This window comes from Canis aureus, chromosome 2 (assembly GCF_053574225.1).
Source record: "Canis aureus isolate CA01 chromosome 2, VMU_Caureus_v.1.0, whole genome shotgun sequence".
Classification (NCBI taxonomy): domain Eukaryota; kingdom Metazoa; phylum Chordata; class Mammalia; order Carnivora; family Canidae; genus Canis; species Canis aureus.
The window spans coordinates 42,526,491-42,544,833 of record NC_135612.1 but is presented as its reverse complement, the minus strand read 5'-3'; the positions used below and the strand labels follow the sequence as shown (position 1 = coordinate 42,544,833).

The window sequence follows — 18,343 nt, the reverse complement described above, 5'->3', positions numbered from 1 at the left end:
CAGTTGCAAAAGTTTTGTAGTTCATTTTGTAGTATATACAGATAGATAGGTAGATAAATATATATCCAACACTTTTATTTTGAAAATAAAATATTTCAGTCTGTTTAGAGGAGTTATAAATTACCTGTGCACCACAGTCAATTCCAAAACATTTCTGCTCCAAACTGATTTGGATTTCTGTTCAATTCCAAAACATTTCTGTTCAAACTGATGTTTTCACAATTCTATGCTCTACCAAAATTTGTAATTCTATTATCACTGTAAGGACAAATGATTTTATCTTCAATGTTGAACTTCTTGTTAAGATTTATAAAAGCAGGGGCACCTGGGTGGCTCAGTGGTTGAGCATCTGCCTTTTAAAAAAAATATTGTATTTATTTATTCATGAGACACACACACACACACACACACACACACACACACACAGAGGTACAGACACAGGCAGAGGGAGAAGCAGGCTCCATTCCATGCAGGGAGCCCCACATGAGATCCGGGATCTCCAGGACCACACCCTGGGCTGAAGGCGGCGCTAAACGGCTGAGCCACCTGGGCTGCCCGAGCAGCCTTTGACTCAGATTATACCAGGGTCCTGGGATCGAGTCCTACATGAGGTTCCCTGCAGGGAGCCTGCTTCTTCCTCTGCCTATGTCTCTGCCTCTCTTTCTGTGTCTTCCATGAATGAATGAATGAATGAATGAATGAATGAATAAATAAATAAAATCTTTTTAAAAAGACTCATAAAAGCATCCATATAATGTCAGATCTTTCACTGTTGACAGAATGAACCTCCAAAGGCCAACTTCAATTCCATAAATTAGACAAAATATTATTACTAGAGTTAACTGGCATTCTGTTTGAAGCATCTGATGTCACTGGTGTAAATCAGGCATCACCTGTTTGCAAAACTTCTGCTGCTAAAGGGGCCAACACATTAACAGCTATGGTTTTACTTTTTACACATGCACAAGAAAATAAAGAATCAAAAATAAGCAAAATTAATTTACAACAAAGACATTTGATCTAAATGAAAAGTTGTGGTCATAGAAGATATGTTAAATCCTGCGGAATGTAAAGGATGCTAGTGCTTTGTCAGCAGATTGTTGTCTTTGGGTTTCATGTGGGCAATAATACTGCTACAGCTCCTCAGTGGATGACAAATGTCAACAAATATTTTGTGCAAGTTATATATTCATCATCTGATTTCTGAAGGAATGAAAATTCACTACTCAACATTTCATTAAACATGCACTAACACTGTTTTTGAGGTCATTGTTGCCAAAAAGGTTTATCACACATAATAAAGCATTACCAATTAATAATGGTACATTACCATAGCACAAACTTCCAGTTTATTCTCTGAATGCTCTCCAACAGGATCACAGCTTCTATTTTCTGCACATATTTCTTCTCTCACACCTAACCTATTATTTTCCACATTATGCTGACTGTCCAGGGAAACCTGGAAACTTTGTGACTTAGCACACACCGTGGTATAGCTGGCTGGTACACCAAGTGGCTGCTTGGTCCAACAGCATTGATTACTTCCTCATCAGTGTTTGATAATGAAAGGAGCCACCTGTCCCCAAATGCTATGTGTGTGCACACTATTCTTTTAGCCACCACCCTGCATGCTGTCTCTGAAAAAAGGGAATTATTTAATGCTGAGTCTGGAAAGTGTTGGGAAAGAGTTTCACTCAACTTTCAGTTTCCCTATTGTGTCAAAGTGAGAACTCTATTCATTGTGCATGATTCATGCATGCTCCTAGTAGAGACCCCAGAAGAAAGGAAAAGCCCCAAATGGAGATCTATCAAAGTGATATCAGCTTCTTTAAATGCAACTATTGCTAACACTACTTTATTAAAAAATGAGAAATCTGGGACAGAGACTAAAAAAGACAGGATGCCGGGACAATATGCATGAACTGGGACTGTTTTAGACAACCTCTGATGTGTGGTCACTCTGTCCTTAGCTGTCTGAAGAGGAGAAGTCTCAGCTTTGAATGAGCATTAAAATAGTGACTCACATCCTGGCCTGGATCCTTATAAGTTGTAACTTAAAGTGCCTCTAGGTTTGTCTATTGTTAAAGGGCAGGCAGAAAGCTATGGGGCCAGACTCTGGGAAATTTGAAGGCATCCAGAAAGAAAAATGAGCAGGGCACCAATATCTAGCCACCTGTGATAGAATTCCAATGAACGACCAAGGAATCAAAAGGAACTTCCTTCTGGAGGGATTTCTGAAATTGAGCAGCACCCATATGACACAGGGGAGAGCATGGAATCAGGATTTTAAATAAAATCACTCACACATGTGCTCCCCTCCCCAACTTTTCCATTTTGTTTTATTTATTCTTTATTCATTTCAATTTACTTTATTTTTTATATTTTTTAAATTTAAATTCAATTTTCCAACATGTAGTATAACACCCTCAATTTATTTTAAATAAAATCACTCATACTTATGCTCCCCTCCTCCAATTTTTCATTTTGCTATGTAGGAGCACCACACTAATGTTTAATTTATTTCTACATTTTCAATTGTTTTACCCCTATTGTGTTCAAGCTTAAAGAAATGTCTATCTCCTGGGCATTTTGTAATGATGTAGGACTTAATTATTTTTAAATTCCAGTGTAGTTAACATACGGGATTATGTTAGTTTCAGGTGCACCATGCAGTGATTCAACAATTCTATACATTCCTCAGTACTCATCATGGTAAATGTATTCTTAATCTCTATCATCTATTTCACTCCCCCCTCCCACCCCCACCCCCTCCACTGTGGTAACCATCAGTTTATTCTCTATAGTTAAGAGTCTGTTTTTTGGTTTGTCTTTCTTTGTTCATTTATTTTGTTTCTTAAATTCTACATATGAGTGAAATCATGATATTCATCCTTCTCTGACTGATTTCACTTAACATTATACCCTCTAGCTCCATCCATGTTGTTGAAAATGGCAGAATTTCATTCTTTTATCAGTGAGCAATACTTCATTGTGTGTGTATATTATATACATATAATCATTGTGTGAAATATATAAATATACATTTATCCATTCTTTATCCATTTATCTATTGATGGATACTTGGGCTGCTTCCATAATTTGGCTATTGTAATTAATGCTGCTATAAACATAGAAATGCATATATCCTTTTGAATTAGTGTTTTTGTATTCTTTGGGTAAATATCTACTAGTGGAATTGCTGGATCATATGGTAATTATATTTTTAATTTTTTGAAGAATGGCCACACTGTTTTCCACAGTGGCTGCACCGGTTTACATTCCCACCAACAGTGCAGGAGAGTTCCTTTTCCCCACATTCTCACCAACGTTTACTGTTTCTTGTGTTTTGATTTTAGCCATTCTGACAAGTGTGAGGTGATATCTCATTGTGGTTTTGATTTGCATTTCCATGATGATGAGTGACATTCAGCTTCTTTTCATGCATCTGTTGGCCATCTGGATGTCTTCCTTGAGAAAGATCTGTTCATATCTTCCCATTTTTAATTGGATGGTTTGTATGTGGGGTGTTGAGTTGTAGAAGTTCTTTATATAGCTTGGATACTAACCCTTTATCAGATATGTCCGTTGCAAATATCTTCTTCTCTTTCACAGGTTGTCTTTCAATTTTGTTGGTTGTTTCTTTTCTGTGCAGAGTTTTTTATTTTGATGTAATCCTAATAGTTTATTTTTGCTTTTGTTTCCCTTGCCTCAGGCGACATATCTAGTCAAATGTTGCTACAGCCAATGTCAAAGAAATTACTGTCCGTGCTTTGTTCTAGGATTTTATGGTTTCCAGTCTCACATTTAGGTCCTTAATCCATTAAATTTACTTGTATGTATGGTGTAAGAAAGTGGTTCAGCCTCTTTTTTTTTTTTTGCATGTAGCTGTCCAGTTTTCCCAATACCATTTGTCTTTTTCCCATTGCATATTCTTGTCTCCTTTGTTGGAGATTAATTGACCATATAATTATGAGCTAATTTCTGGGCTTTCTGTTCTGTTCTATTGATCTATGTGTCTGTTTTGTGTCAGTACCATACTGTTTTGATTACTACAGTTTTGTAGAATATTGTGAAATCTGGGATTGTGAGAACTCCAGTTTTGTTCTTCTTTTTCAAGATTGCTTTGACTATTTGGGGTCATTTGTGGTTCCATTCAAATTTTAGGACTGTCTGTTCTAGTTCTGTGAAAAATACTGTTGGTATTTTGATAGGGATTGCATTAAATCTGTAGATTGCTTTAGGCAGTAGGGACATTTTAAAAATATTTTAAAATATTGTTCTTCCAACCCATGAGCAGGAGTATCTTTCCATTTGTTAATATTATCTTCAGTTTCTTTTTCATCAATGTTTTATAGTTTTCAGAGTATAAGTCTTTCACCTCCTTAGTTTAATTCCTAGGTATTTTATTCTTTTTGGTCCAATTGTACATGGGATTATTTTCTAAATTTCTCCTTCTGCTACTTCATTATTAGTATATAGAAATAAAACAGATTCTGTATATTGATTTTGTATCCTGTGACCTTACTAAATTCATTTATCTGTTCCAGCAGGGTTTGTGTGTGTGTGTGTGTGTGTGTGTGTATGTGTGGTGTCTTTAGGGTTTTCTATATATACTATTATCTCATCTGCAAATAGTGAAAATTTTGCTTCTTGCTTAGCAATATGGATATCTTTTATCTTTCTTTGTTGTCTAATTGTTGTGACTGGGACTTCCAGTACTATTTCGCATGAAAGCAGTGATAGTGGACATCCTTGTCTTGTTTTTGCCTTAGGGTGAGAGCTCTCGGCTTTTCACCATTGAACGTAATGTTATCTGTGGGTTTTTTTCATATATGACTGAGGTATGTTCCCTCTAAATTGCCTTTGTTGGGTAGCCCAGGTGGCTCAGCAGTTTAGCACGGCCTTCAGCCCAGGGTGTGATCATGGAGACCTGGGATCGAGTCCCACGTCGGGCTTCCTGCATGGAGCCTGTTTCTCCCTCTGCCTGTGTCTCTGCCTCTCTCTCTCTCTGTACTCTCATGAATAAATAAATAAAATCTTTAAAAAAAAACCTAGTATCTTTTTATATGTTTCTAGGATTTATCCATTACTTCTAGGTTGTCCAATTTCTTGGCGTATAATTTTTTATAATATATTTTATAATTCTTTGTATTTCTGTGGTGTCACTTATTTCTCCTTTTTCATTTCTGACTTTGTTTATTTGAGGCCTCTTTCTTTTTTGTTTGATGAGTCTGGTTTATCAATTTTGTTGAGCTTCTCAAAAAACCAGCTCCTGGTTTCACTAATCTGTTCTGTTTTTTGTTTTTGTTTCCATTTTGTTTATTTCTCCTCTAACTTTTATTATTCCTTCTTTTTGCTGATTATGGGTTGTTTTGTTGTTGTTTTTGCTCTTTTTCTAGCTCCATTAGGTGTAAGGTTAGTTTGCTTATTTGAGATTCCTCTTGCTTCTTGAGGTAGACTTGTATTACTATAAACTTCCCTCTTAGAAGAGCTTCAAAGATTTTGGACCATTGTATTTTCATTTTTATTTGTCTCCATGTATTTTTTATTTCCTCTTTGATCTCTTGGTTGACCCATTCATTGTTTAGTAGCATTTATAAATACATATAGCACAAATACATATTTAACCTCCATGTATTTGTGTTTTTTTCAGATTTTTTTTTTTATGGTTGATTTGTAGTTTCATAGTGTGGCGGTTGGAAAAGATGCATGGCATGACTTTGATCTTCTTTAATTTGTTGAGACTTGTTTTGTGGCCTAATCTGTGATCTATTCTGGAGAATATTCCATGTGCACTTGACAAGAATGCATATTCTACTGTTTTCAGATGGAATGTTCTGAATATATCCATTAGATTCATCTGGTCCAATGAGGTCATTCAAAGCCATTTTTTCCTTGTTGATTTTTTTTTGGATGATATATCTATTGATGTAAGTGGGGTATTAAAGTTCCTTACTATTATTGTATTACTGTGGATTACTTCATTTATGTTTGTAATTAGCTGTTTTATTTATTTGGGTATTCCCATGTTGGGTGCATAAGTATTTACAATTGCTATATCTTCTGGTTGGATTGTTCCCTTTATGATTATATATGTCCTTCTTTGTCTCTTTGTTACACTCTTGATTTTAAAGTCTATTTTTGTCCTATGTAAGTATTGCTACCCTGGCTTTCTTTTCACTTTCATTTGCATGATAAAGCTTTTCCCATTCCTTCTTTTTCAATCTGCATATGTCTTTAGGTCTGAAATGAGTCTCTTGTAGGCAGCATTTTTATCCATTTTATCCATTCTGTCACGGTATGTTTTTTGATTAGAGTGTTCAGTTGATTTACAGTCAAGGTGGGTGATTCTTTTATTTATTTTTAAAGATTTATTTATTTGAGAGAGAGCAAGGCAGAGAGGGACAGAAGGAGAGGGAGAGAGAAACTTAAGCAGACTCTGGTCAGCACAGAACACGATACGGGACTCGATCTCACAACTCTGAGATCATGACCTGAACCGAAACCAAGAGTCGGCTGATTAACGGACTGCACTACTACCTGGGTGTCCCACATTCAAAATGATTATTGATAGGTATATACTTGTTGCCATCTTGTTACTTGTTATATGATTGCTTTTGTAATTCTCTGTTCCTTTCTGCTCTTGCTTTCTTCTCTCCTGGTTTGTTGGCTTTCTTTCATGATATACTTGGATTCCTTTCTCTTAATTTTTGCATATCTATTATTGTTTTTTTATTTGTGTTTACCAATAGGTTTGTATATAACATCTTATGCATATAGCAGTCTATATTAAGTTGATAGTTGCTTAAGTTTAATCCTATTTTTTACTCCTTTCTTGCTTATGTTTCAGGTATATAGTGTCATAAATTACATCCTTTTCTTTTGTGACTCCCTTGACTGATATTTTAATTGCTATTGTGCTTCCTATTTTTCTTACTCTTACTTCTGGTCTTTCCTTTCCAGAGTCTCCTTTAATATTTCTTGTAGGGCTGGTTTAGTCATGAATTCCCTTATCTTTTGTTTGGGGAACTATTTCTCTTTTTGTCTATTCTGAGTGATAACCTTGCTGGAGAGTATTCTTGGCTGCAGTTCTCCCCCTCCCCCCTTTCAGTTCTTTGAATGTATCATGCTACTCTCTTCAGGCCTGCAAAGTTTCTGCTGAAAAATCAGCTGATAGCCTTCTGGGGTTTCCCTTGTATGAAACTGTTTTCTTTTCACTTGCTGCTTTTGTTTTTTTGATTTTTGATTTTTATTTTTAAAAGATTTTATTTATCCATTTGTGGGAGACGCACAGAGAGAGGCAGAGACATAGGCAGAGGGAGAGACAGAGTTCCTGTGGATTGATTCAGAACTCAATCCCAGGACCCCAGGATCACAACCTGAGCCAAAGGCAGATGTTCAACCACTGAGCCACCCAGGCATCCCAAGATTTTTTATTTTCAAGTCATGTTTACACCCAATGTGCAGCTCTAATTCACACCCCCAAGATCAAGAGTTGTATTCTCCACTGATTGAGCCAGCCAGGCACCTCTCTTGCTGCTTTTAAAATTCTCTCTTTATCACTGGTTTTTGCCCTTTTAATTATTACATGTCTTGGTGTGGACCTCCTTGGGTTGATTTTATTGGGGGCTCTCTGTGCCTCCTGGATCTAGATTTCTGTTTCCTTTCCCAGATTTGGGAAGTTTTCAGCTATCATTTCTTCAAATAAATTTTCTGCCCCCCCTTTTACTCTCTTTTCCTTCTGGAATCCCTATAATGCAAATGTTATTATGATTGGTGGAGTCATTGAGTTTCCTAAGTCTATGTTTATTTTTTTTATTATTATTTATTTATGATAGTCACAGAGAGAGAGAGAGAGGGGCAGAGACACAGGCAGAGGGAGAAGCAGGCTCCATGCACTGGGAGCCCGACGTGGGATTCGATCCCGGGTCTCCAGGATCACGCCCTGGGCCAAAGGCAGGCGCCGAACCGCTGCGCCATCCAGGGATCCCTATGTTTATTTTTTAATTATAATTTTTTCCCTCTCCTGGTCAGTTTGATTGCTTTCCGTTACTCTGTCCTTTGGGTCCCTGATCCATTCTTCTGCTTCTTCTAGTCTACTATTCATTCCCTCTAGCGTATTTTTTTTTAATTTTATTTATTCATGAGAGACACACACAGAGAGAGAAGCACAGACACAGAAAGAGGGAGAAGCAGGCTCCATGCAGGGAGCCCGACATGGGACTCGATCCCGGGTCTCCAGGATCACACCCTGGGCTGAAAGCAGCGCTAAACCACTGAGCCACCCAGGCTGCCCTCCCTCTAGTGTATTTTTAATTTTAGTTATTGAGTTCTTCATCTCTGTTTTTTTTTTTTTAATGTTTCTTCTTTGTTAAGGATCTCACTGAGGTCTCCACTTTTTTCTCAAGTCCAGTGTGTATCTTTATGATTGTTACTTTATATTCTCTATCAGGCATATTACTTATCTCTGTTTCATTTGGTGATTTTGTTCTGTTCTTTCATTTGGGATATATTCCTCTGTCTTATTTTCTCTACTCTTTTTTTCTATGTAGGAAAGTTGGCTATATTTCCTGCTGTCAAAGTGGTGGTCATATGGAGAAGAGGTCTTATAGTGCTCTGCAGTGCAGTGTCCCCTGTTCACTGGAACCTAGCACTTCAGGAGTGTCTCCTATGTGTGTTGTGTTTGCCCTGCTGTTGTGGCTGAGCTGCTTTTGCTTTCAGTCCAGTCATCTACAATGGCTCTCTTTCCCTGTTGTAGGCAGAGTTTGGTCCCCGTGTCTTTCACGGGCTAGCGTGGGGCCATTTTGGGCTTGAGTTGAGTCAGACCAGATATTTTCCAGAGATGCAGTAGCACTGAACTGCAGGGCACTTTCCCTGTTTTGTCTCCTAAGAAGCTTTTTCTGGTGGGCAGGGCACGCAGTCAGACCAGATGTCTGTCTCCAGTCCACCACTGGGGTCAAAGCCTGACAGTTCTGTGTGGTTATCTTCTTCTCTCCACAGGGTAGAAGCCACTTTGGAATGGTCCTGGCCCCTGTTAGGACTGTGTGCACACTGCCAGGCTTGTGGCACTGCTTTGGATGGGCTCCAATCAAGGACATACAGGAGGAAGCAGGTCTGCAGGAGAACATGGGGGCAGGGTGCCTGGTGTTAGCAATATTTGTGCAGGTCTACTATGGGAGGGAACCTGTAGCAGAGGCCTGGCTGGAGGGGCTGCATCTGTAAGGGATTACGAGGTGGGATATGCCGTTAGCAAGTTAGGTAGTGAATGCTGGTGCCATGCTTGTTCCTGCAGGTGTCTGTGTGTCCAGGCTGGGCTGTGGGGAAGGGAAATGGCACCTGCCAGCTCCTTTGTTCTTGGAGAATTCTGCCAAAGATTCCTTGCCCTTCCAGGATATGTTCTGAGATTAGTGAATAGATCTCTCTCCTATATGTCCTGGGTGTTTTTCAAACTCCTGTTCCTGAGCTGTATCTCTGTGTGGCTGTTCCTTGTGGTGTCTCTTTAAGGATGGGGGCTCAGTTCTCTCTCGCTGTCCTGGCTCTCCCAGAGCTAAACACATTAATTTTTAAAGTTCCAGGTATTAAGCCCTGCTGATTGTAAGAACTGTTGAAATTTGGCCCCTCTGGTTTTCAGAGCCATATGTTATGGGTTTCCTGGTGTGAGGGTCTGTTTCTCTCCCCTCTTTGCACCCAAGGCATCTCTCCATCCCATAGACAGTCCCGTGTGTCCGTTTAACTCCCAACCAGGCCTCCACACTTCCTACCCTCTTCAGTGTGGCCTCTTCTCTACATTCAGCTGGGGAGTGTTTGTCCTTCCAGTTTTTGGGTCATTTTCTGAGTTATTTATACTGACGTGGGTGTTATCCAGTTGTATCTGCGGGATGAGGGGAGCTTAGGATCTTACTAACTCCACTGTCTTCCCAGGAAGTCTGGGAATAATTTGTTAATGAGGCTCCTTTTTTAACATCATACAAGAAGCTTGTCATGGAGTGACCATGTTATTGAAAGTGGGACCTTTAAAACCTTAGAAGGCTATATATTTATTCCAGCCATGATGATAAAAATACAAATAATAATAGTGGATATGTATTAAGAACCTAAAAGATGCCAACCTGTGTGCTGGGTACCTTCTCTGGGTTATTTCATTTAATCCTCACAACAAATGTGTTAGTATCACGTATCAGGTGTTAGTATCACGTTATAGATAAGGAGACTGAGGCCCAGGAAGGACGTTAAAAGTAAAATTTTCAAACACATAGATAGGATGTGTTAAATTCTTCTTGGCGTCTAAGGCACTCAGCTGAGTTTCAGAGCCTAATCTTTTGGGTGGTAAAACATGAGTGGGTTGCAGTGCCCCATCCTGCCTCCCAACCAGGGTGGGTGAGAAAACACAGAGATACAAAACAGTGGGAAACACAAGGCAGATTGGGGTAAAATCAATCACAAAGAGGTCAAAACATCTGGCATAGGTATAGAAACATTAGAAATCAGCACATGGCTACTTGGAAATATGTGCGATGACTGCCCATCCCCTTCGTGGAATATTCTGGCAAGAACCCGCGTTTGTGTTTCGTCTCAGAGGTGGCTGCCTGTCTGCGGTTACACCACGGCTCATTGACCTGGGCTCTGAGTAGTCCTTTTTGATTCCAGGATGAAAAGGGCTATTTGAATGGAACTTTCATTCACTTCTGGGTCTGCCTGCCCATCAAGTCTGAGGGCAGGTCTGCAAAGGGTTCCTCTGTGCCAAGGTGAGCCACTGCCAGCCCAGAGCCCTGCAGGTAGGACACCTTCCTTCTCCACTGATTTCTCACTTCCTCTTTTTGCAAGTCTCTGTTTAGATTGTGATTTCCTACCCTCTCAGCTAACATTGTTTAGAAATACCACTACTTCTACCAATTCATCGTACTTTTCATCCTTGAAAAAAAAAGTGGTTAACACGGCGTGTCTAAATATTTCAATGTTTATTTGCTTTTTTTAGCTTCATGGCTACTAAAAAGTCTGTTGGTTCTCTTTTAAGAATATAAATTTAATCACTTGTTTCCAGGGGATCAGCATTTCTCTGGGGACAGGGACAGAATAATATATACTGTGCCAAATCATCTTACCATAATGATAGCACATTTAAAACCATGCAATGTATCAAGTATCAAATAAATACCAGACCAAAAGACAGTCGGTTACAGGTAAAATTTGATTGCTTTTAAGCCAGTTACATAAAAATTAATTATATTGATTTACTTCTACACTGTAAGTTAATTGAACCCTTTAACAGAAATACCTTTTGAGTGAACAGGAAAGTTTTAAGGAAATGTATTCCCTAACCTAAGTAAAGGGTGTTATGTGATACAGTACACGAAGGAAACCCTCTGAGCAAGACATCAGGATGTTTTATTTGAATTAAAATAGGCAATTAGGAAATAGCAAGTAGGAAATGTCAGAACCAGCTGTCCCAGCAATCGCTTCTTGTTCCTGAAAAGGCAGAGGCCCCCAGTACAGGTACCCCAGTGGACGTGTGCATGGCGGCGCATGCGAGGGTTGGGGACTGTGCCAGAGGCAGATCTCCTGACACTGCATCTCAGGCAGAGCTCCCCCTGCCATGCCCGGGGCTTGCTCCTGGCCAAGGAGCTGGGGTGGCTCAATGTTAATCTGTCGGGTAGGAGCCATACGGAGAGCTGGTAACGGACGGGTCCTGAGTACTTACCCTGCACCTTTTACAATTATGTCCATTTTACAAGCACAGGTTCACCCTGTGCTCATGCACTCCTGTAAGGAGCACATTCCCCGTGCTCACCGAAGACGGGAGAACTGCGCTGAGAGGCATTCAGTGATCTGCCAAAGTCACACAGATGGGAAACAGCTGAACTGGACTGTCCTCATTTGGTGTGATTCTGTGCTATGTATCCTGCTTCTGGGCTCTGGGGTTCAGTAACAATAACAACTCATTGAACCCACAGCCCAACCCTGCAGGGTACATAGTCTTATCAGTCCCATTGAACAGGTAAGGTTGTCAAGGCATAGGAAACAGGGAATGGAGCCAGTCTTGCACAAGATTGACCAAGCTGCTAAATCTGAGATGGGATCATCATTTCTCTGGCCGCCCAAACCATGCTCTTCCTCAACCACTACATGACACTGCCTCCTGGTGACTAGCTTCCTTTCTTTTACACCCTTCTCTGCCAGCTTTGGGAGAGCAGGGCACTGCGTGTTGGCACGGAATGGACGTGTATTTACATACTGGGCACTTCACCATGGGCATCGGGGTGGCTCCCCCCAGCGGCTCTTCAGCTGCATATGCTGGCCAAGAGCTGGGGCAAGGACCCAGGGATGTGGGTGGAACAGCAAGAGCATCTCTCCATGCTACAGGACACAGGAGGAGGGGTGAATAGTACCTGAGTTAGGATGGCATGGGTTGAGTCCACGCATGGCAAATGGTGGACCCAACCATAACGAGTGAAGAAACCAAAAGAGGAAAACAATATTCTACATACTCATTTGGAGATCCAAATATCTTTCTGTTTTACAAAACATATTTGTTAAATGTGTTGGGAACTTTGGGTTGCAACAGAGACCCAACTCAAAATAGGTTAAACATCGAAAGGGAATTTCACTCAACTAAAAAGATGGCTACATCCAGGGCACAAATGCTGACTTTGGATCCTTCTGCCTCCCTGTCCCCATTCTCCTTTCCTGTGCCGTGGCTCCTTGTCTCCTACTCCAGATGGGATCCCTGCTAAGGCCAGGTAAGATGGCCCAGATGGCCTGGCTTAGCCATTCCATTAGAAACCCAATCTTTTTTCAATTTAATGAGTAGCCATTCCCCGAAGGACCTCTCTTTGCCCCTGTTTGAGTCCTGTAGTCCTCCCAATCACTGTGTCCAGAGGAAGTGATCCTATGTTTGGCCAAGACTGGGTCATGTGTCTACTCCTGACCAATCTGTGTGTCTACGCCCATCTCATGGAAGGGAAATGAGAGGACCATGATAGGGCAGCAGAACCATATTGATGAGGGAGGGCTCTTCCCCAAAGAAACGGCTGTTGGGCAGACACAAACAACATGACCGCAACACTTAGATCTCCCAATTTCAAAAAGTTATGAGGGAAATTATGTCTGGTGCAGCTACCCCTGCCTCGGGGAAAGTCAAGTCAGTGCAAAAAAAAAAGTTACTAGAAAATTCAGAGATAGTTTGCACCTATGCTCAAGGAGCTCATATGAAAATCTGTCTGAGCCTTAGACTCTAAGGTAAAGACCTTTCAAGAGTGTTCAGAATTTTAAAATAAATCCTAAAAGGTAAAGAATAAAAACTTCTGCTGGTCTTCTGCAGATGAAGTACAAACTAGATGGAAAAATCAGAGGTCTTACTCCCTGGCTCTGGGGTGGCATGATGGCATGGATTGGTGCTGGAGGTTCTCTGGGGTCTGTCCACCCTGCAGGCTCCCCCCTCCATACTCCCCTTCCAGGCCTGGGCCCCACAGCAGGGCACGGGGTCACAGCCAGGCTCACCTGGGCCTCTGGGGCCCAGTTAAGGACTTCTGCTTCCAGGGCTTTCCTCTGCCGCTCACAAGCACTAAATTCACATCTTTTTATCCCCATTTTCCAAAAAAGGCAGCAGACTCTCCTCCCCCACAAAGCAAATAGAAACCAGCACATTCTAGGAAGGCCCTCCCTAACCGATGTTTGTGCTCATGCCATTACTGAATATTCCCGCTTCCAACGGCTGCCCACCTCTCCTTAATGACTGCTCTATTTCAGCAGCCGGCCCTCCATAAATCCTTCCAGGCGTTCTACTCCAAACAGGCCTCTTCTCACGCTGGGGCCAGCCTCCTTGCCAGCCGTGTAAACACCCTCCAGCTCCCCGGGGAGGCTCTGACGTGCCCGGCCTGGCCTGGGCATTGATGATCCTTGCAGCCAGCGACAGGGGGGCTGCCTCCTGCCCAGGGCTGAGAGAGGAGCAGATCAGCACCGTCCAAATGGGAAGAGTGCCCCGGGCGGGGTTGTAATGAGGCATTTATGGTGCAGAGACGGGCCCCAGGCAAAACTGGGCAAAAGGTGTGGCCTGAGACATTTCTGAGGCATTAATGTATGTTTCCTTCTCTGTGTTTTTCTCTCCCCTCCACCCCATTTCCAAGCAAGCAGTCAGGGCTTTTGGAAGTCTTACCTCAGGGATTTTTGCTCCATTAAAAGTGCAAAGCGTGTGTGTCTGTCTGGGGGGAGGGGATCCTGTCTTGAAACACTCCTGGATGGAATTTGCTGGAGGTCCCAAAGCAAGAGGGGGGGCACATAGGAGATTGTGAAGACAAGGAAAGATTCTTGGGGGTCTTGGGGCAACTGGGTCTCCTCTCCTAAGGTTACTAGACTGGACAATGCTACCGAACTGAAAGATACCCTGTAGGGAACTGGTCTCTTGAGCCAGGCCACCATGTTAGCATGAGGGGCAGGAGTATGCCCTCCTGCCATGTCCCTGGGGCCCTGTGGGCCTCTCCAGTTTTTGTGAGGTGACAGGAGGGAGTTCCAATTCTGAGTCAGTTGAGGGGTCCCCTCGATTCCACCAGCTGGGGGTTCAGAATTGTCTGTAAGTTTATTTAAAGATGTAATATGCAGAATTGGGGCCCCTACAAAGATGTCCCCATCGCAATCCTCAGAACCGGTGGATATGCTATCTTGACAAAAGAGAATGAAGGACGCAGGTGGAAATAAGATAGCTGATCAGCTGACCAGGAAATAGCGAGACTATCCTGGAATCTGCCGGTGGTGGGCTCAATGTAATCACAGGTGCCCTTAAAAGTGGAAGAGGCAGTCAAAAGAAGAGAATCATAAGGAGATCTGAAGATCTTATGTCTCTAAAGAAGGAAGAGGGCCATGAGCCAAGGAATCCAGGTGGCCTCTAGAAGCCAGAGAGGGTGAAGATAGGAATCCAGCCCTAGTGTCTCCAGAAGAAACATAGCTCTTCCAACACCTTGATCTTTGCCCAGGGAGACCCAGGTTGCATTTCTAAACTATAAAATTGTCAGATAATGAATCTGTTATTTTAAGCCACCAGGTTCGTAGTGACTTGTTACTACAGCTATAGAAAACACATACAAAAGACAGTAAATAGAACCAGTATTTCTTACATACTGTTTTTTTGACTTGGTCCCCTTCCTCTTGGCAGCTTCTCCCCTGCTTTGCAATGATTCCTCAGGTTGTTTAGGTCTCTCTCAGGGGCCGCACCAAAATTCAGTCCCACGGGTATCAATTTCACAGACATTCCCTGTATGCTATGTGCAGAATGCCAGGACCATGCACTGGAAATGGAAGCAAGGACATGACCACTGCCCTCAGGAACAGTGAGTTAGAGGAGAGCTAGACACACATGTGACTGATCCAGGCACGAGGCAGGCTGTGGCAAGCATAGTTCTAGAAGTATGAACCAAGTGCTATGCGTGTAGAGGAAGGAATGAGATAAGTATCAGCTGGGAGAATCTGAATTACTCATTTCGTTTGAGGAAAAAAGCCAAAGGTAGGATTGAAGTCAACCAGGGATGAGAGCTACCTGGCATCTGTACCTTAGTTATCTATACCTTGCCCATGGCAGATATCACTAATCAATCACCAATTCCTTTTTTTTTTTTTCTACAGAGCTCTGACTTTGCCTCAGAATCTTCTCTCAGCTTTGTGCTCCTGGCAGGAAACAGCAATTGAATGGATTTGGCACTGGTGGCAAAATCTATTTGCTACATCTGTAGTTAAGGTATTTATCACCAAGATGGTGTCAGGCAAGTGATGTAGAAAAGAAATGTTCAAACTTCAATTGCTCCTACCCTCTTTATTGCTGCCTGAAGTTGCCCTATTTGAGCTATCTGTACTCTTTTGTACGTCCTTAGCCATCCAGGATTTTCTGGTTATCTAGGGTTTCTACCCCTAAAACATCTCTGGCCTATATTGTAATCCCTCAGGGCAAGACATTACAGAATGTTCCTTCTGGGCCAATAATGAAAGAATTCGATGACCTCTCTCTGGACTTCATGCTCCAAATTGAGGGCAGCAAGGATTGGTGTGAAGTATAAGAAAGAAGGTTCAGAAACTAAATTTTCAAAAGATGAGTTTCTGAAAGTGAAACTGTCTTTTCCAAGCACATTTGTCCTGGGGCGATGGCAAAGTCAGCTTGGGTAGCCACAGGAGGGAATACAAGCCAGCATCCTAAAAATTCCACAAAGGTGGAATGGATGGTAGGCAAAGTAGCCTATGAATGCTGGCATGATCTTCCCTGGACTACCTATCTTTAACATTTTATTATTTTTATTTTTTAAAAGATTTTATTTATTTATTCATGAGAGACACAGAGAGAGAGAGAGAGAGAGAGAGGCAGAGACATAGGCAGAAGCAGGTTCCATGCAGGGAACCCGACGTGGGACTCAATCCTGGATCCCGGGATCACGCCCTGGGCCAAAGGCAGACACTCAACTGCTGAGCCACCCAGGTGTCCCCTATCTATAACATTTTCTTTTTAATTTATTTATGATAGTCACACAGAAAGAGAGAGAGAGGCAGAGACACAGGCAGAGGGAGAAGCAGGCTCCATGCACCGGGAGCCCGACGTGGGATTCGATCCCGGGTCTCCAGGATCGCGCCCTGGGCCAAAGGCAGGCGCTAAACCGCTGCGCCACCCAGGGATCCCCCCTATCTATAACATTTTAATTGTAAGTTAATGCATTCTCACTTTTTAAAAATCCAGTCCTCCTTGAAAAATTCGATCCACAACACAAATGTTTGTGGTTAAGTACTTTTTTGTCTGCTGTAAATATAAATGGAGTCATGATCATGCTGAACACACCGTTATGCAATGTCCTCATCCTCACTTGCTAATCAGTCCATGATGGCACATTTGGGAGCTGGGGCCAGGCTGGGTTCTGGAGCCAGGTCTCCTGGGATGAAATCCCTGCTGGCACTTCCCCCATGAGTGACTCTGGATAAGCTCCTTCACTTCTGTATGCTCCCCTATAAATGGAGTATTTCCTCCAGAAATACTACTAAAAATACTACATTTTCTTTTACAAAATTCTTATTTTGGGCCAATATAGTATATCATGTTTGTTCATATAACATTTTAAAACATCTATGTTATCCAGTCCATGTTACTGTCTCAATTTAGCCCAGTTTCAAAAGAGATGCCAGTCACTGTGGTTCCATGGCCCCTCTTGATGGTCACATACTTTCTTAGTTCTCCTTCCTGGGTCTAGACTACTGACTCCCACAGCTACCATCTCCAGTGCCAAGGAAAACCACCTTATTGGTAAACTCGGCAGCTTCTGTAATTTCCCGAGACCGTAGCTCTCCTAAACATCACTAACCACCCTCCCCACCCCCCGGACAGAGCTGGTCAGATCCTCAATCAGGCATGGCCCATCCACAATAACCTCTATTATGTCGCTGATCACCCATATCATGACCTTTTCTTACATGTCCACCTCCTCTACTACACATGTTCAAAACAGAACTCTTGATTCCCCACATTCTCCACACCTGCCCCTCCTGCCCTCCTTCCCACCCCAGTAAACAGCGCCCCGCCCCCGTCCTTTCAGTTGTTCAAGTCAAGAACTTTGGCATCATGTTTGCTTCCCCTCTTTTCCTTACCCCCCACCCCATCCATCATCGTATCCCAGGGCTTTAACTCCAAAACATGTCCCGCCCCCTGCCCTTGCTGCCACCTGACCTCATCCCCATCCAGTTCAGAGCCGTGGTCATCTCCCACTGTATCAGGCAATACCTTCCCAACCTGTCTGTCTCCTCCTTTGCCCTGGCCCAGTCCAGACACTGCTCAGCAGCCAAAGGGATTTCCCTACAGAGCAAAGGGCGTCATGCTACTTGACAGCTTCAAAGCCTTCCGGTGACTTTCCATGGCTCTTACAATAGAGTCCAAATGCTTTGCCATAGGCTACTGCGGCATTCATCTGGATCCTGCCCTGCAACCACTGCATCACATACCGCTCTTCTCCTGGACCATGCAGACCCCTGGCCTCCTAGTGGTGCCTTGAGTGTGCCAATCTGTATCTGCTCTTCGGTGCTCTCCCCAGGACTGTCCTCCTCTTTTTTTTTTTTTAATATTTTATTTATTTATTCATGAGAGACAGACAGAGAGAGAGGCAGAGACACAGGCAGAGGGAGAAGCAGGCTCCTTGCAGGGAGCCCGATGTGAGACTCGATCCTGGGGACTCCAGGATCACACCCTGGGCCGAAGGCGGGCTCTAAACTGCTGAGCCACCCAGGGATCCCCAGACTGTCCTCCTCTTGATCGCAGCTGCTCTTGTCTCTTCATCTGAGGCTCAGCAGAAAATCCTCCTCCAAAAATCCTCCCTGATGACCATTCTAA

The 18,343-nt window shown here is 42.5% G+C and overlaps 1 long non-coding RNA gene across 1 annotated transcript in view; it reads left to right on the top strand.

The window, feature by feature from the left end:
* The window catches only part of LOC144296867 (uncharacterized), an 86,774-nt gene that overhangs the window by 65,342 nt on the left and 3,089 nt on the right, over window positions 1-18,343 (top strand). Inside the window, exon 2 of the long non-coding RNA XR_013363807.1 lies at window positions 15,613-15,724. This is a non-coding gene — a long non-coding RNA (uncharacterized LOC144296867). The remainder of the gene's footprint in view (window positions 1-15,612; window positions 15,725-18,343) is intronic.